At 39.9% G+C, this 6,600-nt stretch overlaps 1 non-coding gene across 1 annotated transcript; it reads right to left on the bottom strand.

Annotated features, from left to right (window-relative positions):
- Positions 1 to 6,057: 6,057 nt before the first annotated feature.
- On the bottom strand, positions 6,058 to 6,257 carry LOC132589125 (U2 spliceosomal RNA). The gene has a single exon (XR_009556551.1). It is a non-coding gene; the product is annotated as a U2 spliceosomal RNA (small nuclear RNA).
- Positions 6,258 to 6,600: the final 343 nt, after the last annotated feature.

The raw sequence follows: 6,600 nt of genomic DNA, 5'->3' as shown, positions 1-6,600 counted from the left end.
TAATATCCGGAACAAAGATATTCAGAACAGAACCGAGTCAGTTTAACACGGACTCAATATGCTTTGTGAACAGGGCTATACATTAACTGAAAGATGTAAGAGAGACGGTGATTTTGCACTCAGGCCTAATGCATAGGTTGCATTTATAATAGGTTGCAGAGGGTGAGTCCTGGACTCCTGCAGGCCTGCTCATTGCAGGTAAACTGTGCTGTGAGAATGGATTTGTAGCACATTTGTCCTGCCTGCCAGAACCATGATCCATCTACCAGAAGGAGGTGGACAGGACATGTAGGTGAGGCACATATATAAATAAATGTTTGTTCAAATGGTTCTGTGGGTAGTGTGGGCAGGCATGCATAAACCCGTTACTGCCAAGCCACACAATATGTAGAATGTACACTGGTGTGCAAACTGGCACACAGAAGTAACGAGAAAAATCATACCTGATTTTTGTACAATTCCTATGTATAATTGCAGTAATTGGGCATATAACAGTTCTCTTGCAGTTCTGAGCATTTGACAGCACTTTATCTGGTTGTGCTGTTTTCCTCCGTAGAGTTAAGTAGTCTTTCCTTTGATTAAAAATAACTGCTAGGCATTAATACAAGTTTGGAATTCTAAGATGCAAATCTGCCCAGATCTGTGCATATAGTTGTTGCATTGATTTCAGTGGGAGTACTGCCGGCTTGGAGGCGCAAGTTTGACAGGCCGTGCATGGCTGTGCTATCATTTCCTCCAACAAGCTTAATTTGAGATTATATGTACATTCACTTTGGATGGGTATATAGTATATCCAGTTCTACAATGCTGTTATGCTGTTTTAAGAAATGAGTTGGGGTATTCTAAGGTGTATGTGCAGACTTTACAGTGAGATTAGCTTGGTGGAAGAGGGGCTTCTCAGTTCTAAAACAATACTTCTTTGTCTCAGGCTTCTCTCCTGCTTAGAGCTACAACTTCTGTGGCCAAAAGCACCTGTTAGAACAGGAAAGGGCTGTGAAGCCAGAGGCTGTTTCTCACCCTTTCCTTCCTCCAGGGTATTTTGGAGAGTAGGAGGAGAAAGAAATCAGTCTTGTACCAGAATGCTGACATTTTTATGTAGAAACAGAAAGACAGGAGAACATCCTATTCCAGGACAATTAGCCATACTCTTTTCCTAGAATCTCTGTGTTTCCTGGCTGTTTTATCTGTTATTTCTTTCATCTGTTAATCCCACCATTCTTGGCCTAAGTAGCATACTGAGCAATAAGCTTCATGAGTTTTCTCTGCAAAGTTGAATGTGAGCATGAAGCTGTCCTGGAAGCCATCTTTTTCTAGGTATAAACTGTAAACACTTTGTGGAGTGTTCAGAATATCTAGTACTTTTGATGATGCTTGGAAATTTGGGTGAAAAGTGAGAATATAACTAAAGAACCATGGCTTTTTTGAAACTGAATATCCAGCTTGAGGATATATTGAAAGTATTTTCTCCTAGCTTCTCAAAGTGCTGTGTTTTGTTTCCACATCATCTTCAGGAGGAAATTATTTACATCATTTATATCTCACCTTTCTCCACAATGGGGATCCAAAGCAGCTTACATCATTCTCTTTCCATGTTACCTTCACATCAGGTAGATGAGACTAAGAATGTGTGACCGGCCCAAGGTCACCCAGAAAGGTTCCTTGGCAGAGTCGGGATTCAAACCTGGTTCTTCCAGATCCTAGTCCAGCACTCTAACCATTTCTGTACCATTCAGACTGCCATGTCGGTAGAAAGGAAACTATTGCTACTTGTTTATCATAGCCACAGTCTGAGAAGGAGGACAGTACCTATGTCATATTCCTTTACATTGACTAAGAGAGTATGAATCATACTGTTGGTGAAAAGGAATTTTGACATTTCTGCCCAGAAGGACAGAAGTTTTTACATTTCATTCCAAAATTCTTTCTGTGGCCTCTTTCAGGCGATCATTGGATATGCCCATAAACTACCCCCAGAACTGCCCCTAGACTGTCTGGCACTCTAGACAAGGCTAACATCTGGCACCTCCCCCCCTGCACTGATAACATCACCAAGTCACATGGGGGCACCCTAGGAAGTCACCTAGTTTGTCTAGTGGCTGGGCTGGCCCTGACTACCCCTGGATCTTGTGGCAGAAATTTAATGGCAAACTACTGAAATGCAAAATGTACAGTGGTGGAAACATAAAATGCCAGTGTCAATGCATCCAACCATGCACCCTTGAACACTTGACATGTTTGTCAGTTTCGTCTCTTGATGCTACATCACTATGAAATTTGAGTAATCCGAAGTGTTTGAAATGACCTCTTTTATAGAAATGAATTGCCCTTACTGATTTTGAGTGGTTCTTTTGGCCTACTAATGAAATCTACAAAACACTTAAGTTGATATAATAGCATTTATGGCAGGTTAATTCTCTCGAATCAGCAGGGTTAAGCTGCTTTAAAATGTTTAGTGTGTGGGTCTAAACTGTTTTCGGATTCCTGCCAAAATAAGACAGGATTTCAAGTTGCAGAACATGCCCTTCATGAGATCAGGGTGGTAGAATAACTTTCAGTTGTTCAATATGTTACTGTTAGAGCAAGTTGCCTATTATTTGTTTTAAAGATGTCTGTTTTTGTACTGCTTGCATTCAGATTTTGAGATGCTTGGCTTTAGCCAACTGCTGCCCTTAATAGCATTATGTTGATTTGAGGCATCATATGATGGAGAGCAGCTCAAAGCAATCTTTCATTCATACTGTGAGAGTTTGTGTGCGCGCCCAGGGCTACAGAATGACAGCTTTGCTCTCATAAGCAGTGGCTTTTTGAGCGCATTCACGTTAAGTAGGTCTGAAAGTCATTACTCTTGGGCATGATTGTTAAGCACTTTTTTTTTAAAAAAACCCTGTTTTTATTATTTTCTTGGCTGCTAAGCCAAAAGCAAGTACTCGTGATTTTGTTGTTGTTGCTCTTGTTTAAACTTAAAATAATGAAGGACATAACTTGTTCTTCAGATGTTAACAAGGTTTTCCCTGCCCCCTATAATGGTACTTTCACCATATGGTTTACACTGTGGATTCACATCTTTTATTAGATTCCCCCACCTCTACCTTCTAGTGTTCTTTTTCAGTTTACTCTCCATGATACTGTCAAAACATATGTAACAGAAATTAATATTTCTTTTTAAATGACAGTTCTTAGATATAATAAAGATGATTTCTTTGAAAATGCTTGTTTTCATGTGTTTGGTGTACAGTACATGTTTTTTAAAAAAACCTATATATGTTAGAGTAGCACAAACTAGTTGCATACTGGAAAAGCTTAATATGAAATATTAATGTCATAATTTGATACATTGCATGAATGCATCTTTCAATCTGGGTACACATGTTGGACATATTTTAGTTGCTGTGCAACAAGAAGTAAGATACAGAATGACCATCACTTTATTAACTACTTTATCTACCATTGATCTAGGTTGTATTAGTAACCTCCTTATTTCCAAGTATGAATTAATAGACTCCTCCATACAAAGGTTCCTCAGACTGAGTCAGACTATTTGTCTATCACAGGGGTGGCCGAACTGCAGCTCGGGATCCACATGTGGCTCTTTCACACATATTGTGCAGCTTCCAGCGGTCCAGAAGGAACTTAAGGCAGGCTTACTCTCAAATAAGCATGCTTATTATTGGGACCTCCGTTAGCCTGTGAGCGCTGACCTATAGGTAGATAGTTATTTCTGCCAAGCAGGGGGAAATACACAGGTTTGCAAGCTTTTCTCCTCCCCTACGGAGGTTGCCTAGAGACCCAGAGCTGGGAAAGAGACTGCAAGAGCCAAGGGAGCCAGTGGAAGGAGAGATGGAATTAAAGAGGGCAGTGCAGGGTTCCCCCTTAGTTTCATAGCTCTTATAGCAGCTTATTTACTAACCTTCGTCTCAAGGCAAAGAGACGTGCATAATGATGCAAACAATGGCCAGTGATTTATATGGTATATGTATGTTTCCTTCTCCCACTGGTGCCAAAAAATAATTAAGAACATAAGAGAAGCCATGTTGGATCAGGCCAATGGCCCATCCAGTCCAACACTCTGTGTCACACAGTGGCCGAAAAAATTATATATATCCACACACACACACTGCAGCTAATAGCCACTGATGGACCTCTGCGTATTTTTATCTAACCCCCTCTTGAAGCTGGCTATGCTTGTAGCTGTCACCACCACCTGTGGCAGTGAATTCCACATGTTAATCATCTTTTGGGCGAAGAAGTACTTCCTTTTATCTGTTTTAACCCGACTGCTCAGCAATTTCATTGAATGCCCATGAGTTCTTGTATTCTCCTTTCCATGCATAATCTTGTAAACCTCTATCATGTCACCCCGCAGTTGACGTTTCTCCAAGATAAAGAGCCCCAAGTGTTTCAACCTTTCTTCATAGGGAAAATGTTCCAAACCTTTAATCATTCTAGTTGCCCTTTTCTGCACTTTTTCCATTGCTGTAATATCCTTTTTGAGGTGCTGTGACCAGAATTGTACACAGTATTCCAAATGAGACCGCACCATCGATTTATACAGGGGCATTATGATACTGGCTGATTTGTTTTCAATTCCCTTCCTAATAATTCCCAGCATGGTGTTGGCCTTTTTTATTGCAATCGCGCACTGTCTTGACATTTTCAATGAGTTATCTACCATGACCCTAAGATCTCTCTCTTGGTCAATCTCTGCCAGTTCACACCCCATCAACTTGTATTTGTAGCTGGGATTTTTGGCCCCAATGTGCATTACTTTGCACTTGGCCACATTGAACCTCATCTGCCACGTTGACGCCCACTCATACACAGATGACGCCTCAACAGATTCCTTTTGGAGTGGCTCACAATCCTCTCTGGTTCTCACCACCCTGAACAATTTAGTGTCATCTGCAAACTTGGCCACTTCACTGCTTACTCCCAACTCCAAATCATTTATGAACAAGTTAAAGAGCATGGGACCCAGTACTGAGCCCTGCGGCACTCCACTGCTTACCGTCCTCCACTGCGAAGACTTCCCATTTATACTCACTCTCTGCTTCCTATTAATTAGCCAGTTTTTACCTAACCTTTCCCTATGTTGGTCTTATGGGGGCTGTTATTCCCAGCTTTTGTCTTTTAAAAAGTTTCCTTCTAGCATGGTCGTGTTGTAAAGTGCACACATATTATATCTTTGTGTGCAAAGAAAGTATTAAGAATTTTAACAAATATGTGTGTAATATTTGTTCATGTCTTGTGGCTCTCAAACATCTGACATTTATTCCATGCAGCTCTTATGTTAAGCAAGTTTGGCCACCTTGGCATAACTGTATACAACACACGAATGACCCTGACTAGTTTCAACTGAAATCATACCCTTCTTTCAAAACTGTTACCCTGCAAATTAAGTAGAAAATGAAGTTGTCTGTTAGCAGTCATACTTCTCTTGCATTGTTTCATTTTAGGTGCTTTGAATGAAATTCTCCCCACTACTAGAGTTATAGGGGAGAAAAAAGAGGGGGAGGGAAGGAGAGAGAAATAAAGCGAGGGATGTAATTTGTTCCTAATTTTGCCTTTTGATTTTTTAAAAAATAATTGCTGTTTTTCATCAAGCTATTTTATCTCAGAGATATGGACCAGTAATGGTGCAAGTCTTGTTCAACAAGGTTTATAATTGGCATTCCTGCTTAGTATTAAGAGCTCTGAAACCTTGTGAACAATGGAGGATTTAAAAGAAACCGCTTACAGTAAAGGACATTAAAAAAAAAAAGACATTATGCTTTTTTTATTAATGAATTGACACTTCTTGTATAGGAGAACTTATTTTGTCCTTCACATTTGATGACTAATTTATAACAAAATGGCTTTAGAACAGTGTGTTAATGGTATTATGTCTGGCTCTCATGGTCTGCTTAATCAAGTGCTCTGGTCTGTCTTTCTTCCTCTCCCAAAGTAAAAAATTGCCATTTCCATTTTGCAGCAATTATGTTCTTCACACTGAGTATTGTGTTTTTATGGAAATTTTAAAGAGATTATTGCAGATAAATGCAGTGATTTTAGAGTTTTTTAAAACTCTCCAAATCTGCTGACTCCTACAGTAATGCCAACTGTTTAGATACAAATTGGCATCTTTTTTTTTAAGCCCCTATTCCATCTCCCAGTTTCAAAAATCCATTTAATATATAGTCCTCAGATAGAGGACGTATCAGATATTAAACTGATAAGAACAGATACTACACTTGATCTTAGCCAAAAGGCCGAGAAGCGATGGCATCTTTAACATTTGCTTCTTGCCTGGCCTGCCTGTTGCCTAGACCTCACAAGGGCCATGTTTGCCTTCTGGTAATTCAGCAGTCAATCTTCTCAGCTGGGATACTAATAATATTTTTTCAGTGCTGAAGGTGGTGTAAAACTAGTATCATTGCTCCTAAAATGTACATTCACAAATTGTACTTGACAAATATTCTTTGCGCTATTTTGAACTGTGGAAAAATTCATGTTGTCTATCTCCATCCTCTGAGAACTATGAGCTAGTCACACTTGCAGAGTGGATTTCCTTTTTCCCTGCTCTGTACAGCTGCTCAAAAAGCTGGTTCTGAGGATTGGCAGACC

The sequence above is a fragment of the Heteronotia binoei genome, chromosome 1 (genome assembly GCF_032191835.1).
Source record: "Heteronotia binoei isolate CCM8104 ecotype False Entrance Well chromosome 1, APGP_CSIRO_Hbin_v1, whole genome shotgun sequence".
In the NCBI taxonomy this organism is placed as follows: Eukaryota; Metazoa; Chordata; class Lepidosauria; order Squamata; family Gekkonidae; genus Heteronotia; species Heteronotia binoei.
The sequence above is the reverse complement of the archived record's forward strand: the minus strand, read 5'-3'. Positions and strand labels throughout refer to the sequence as shown.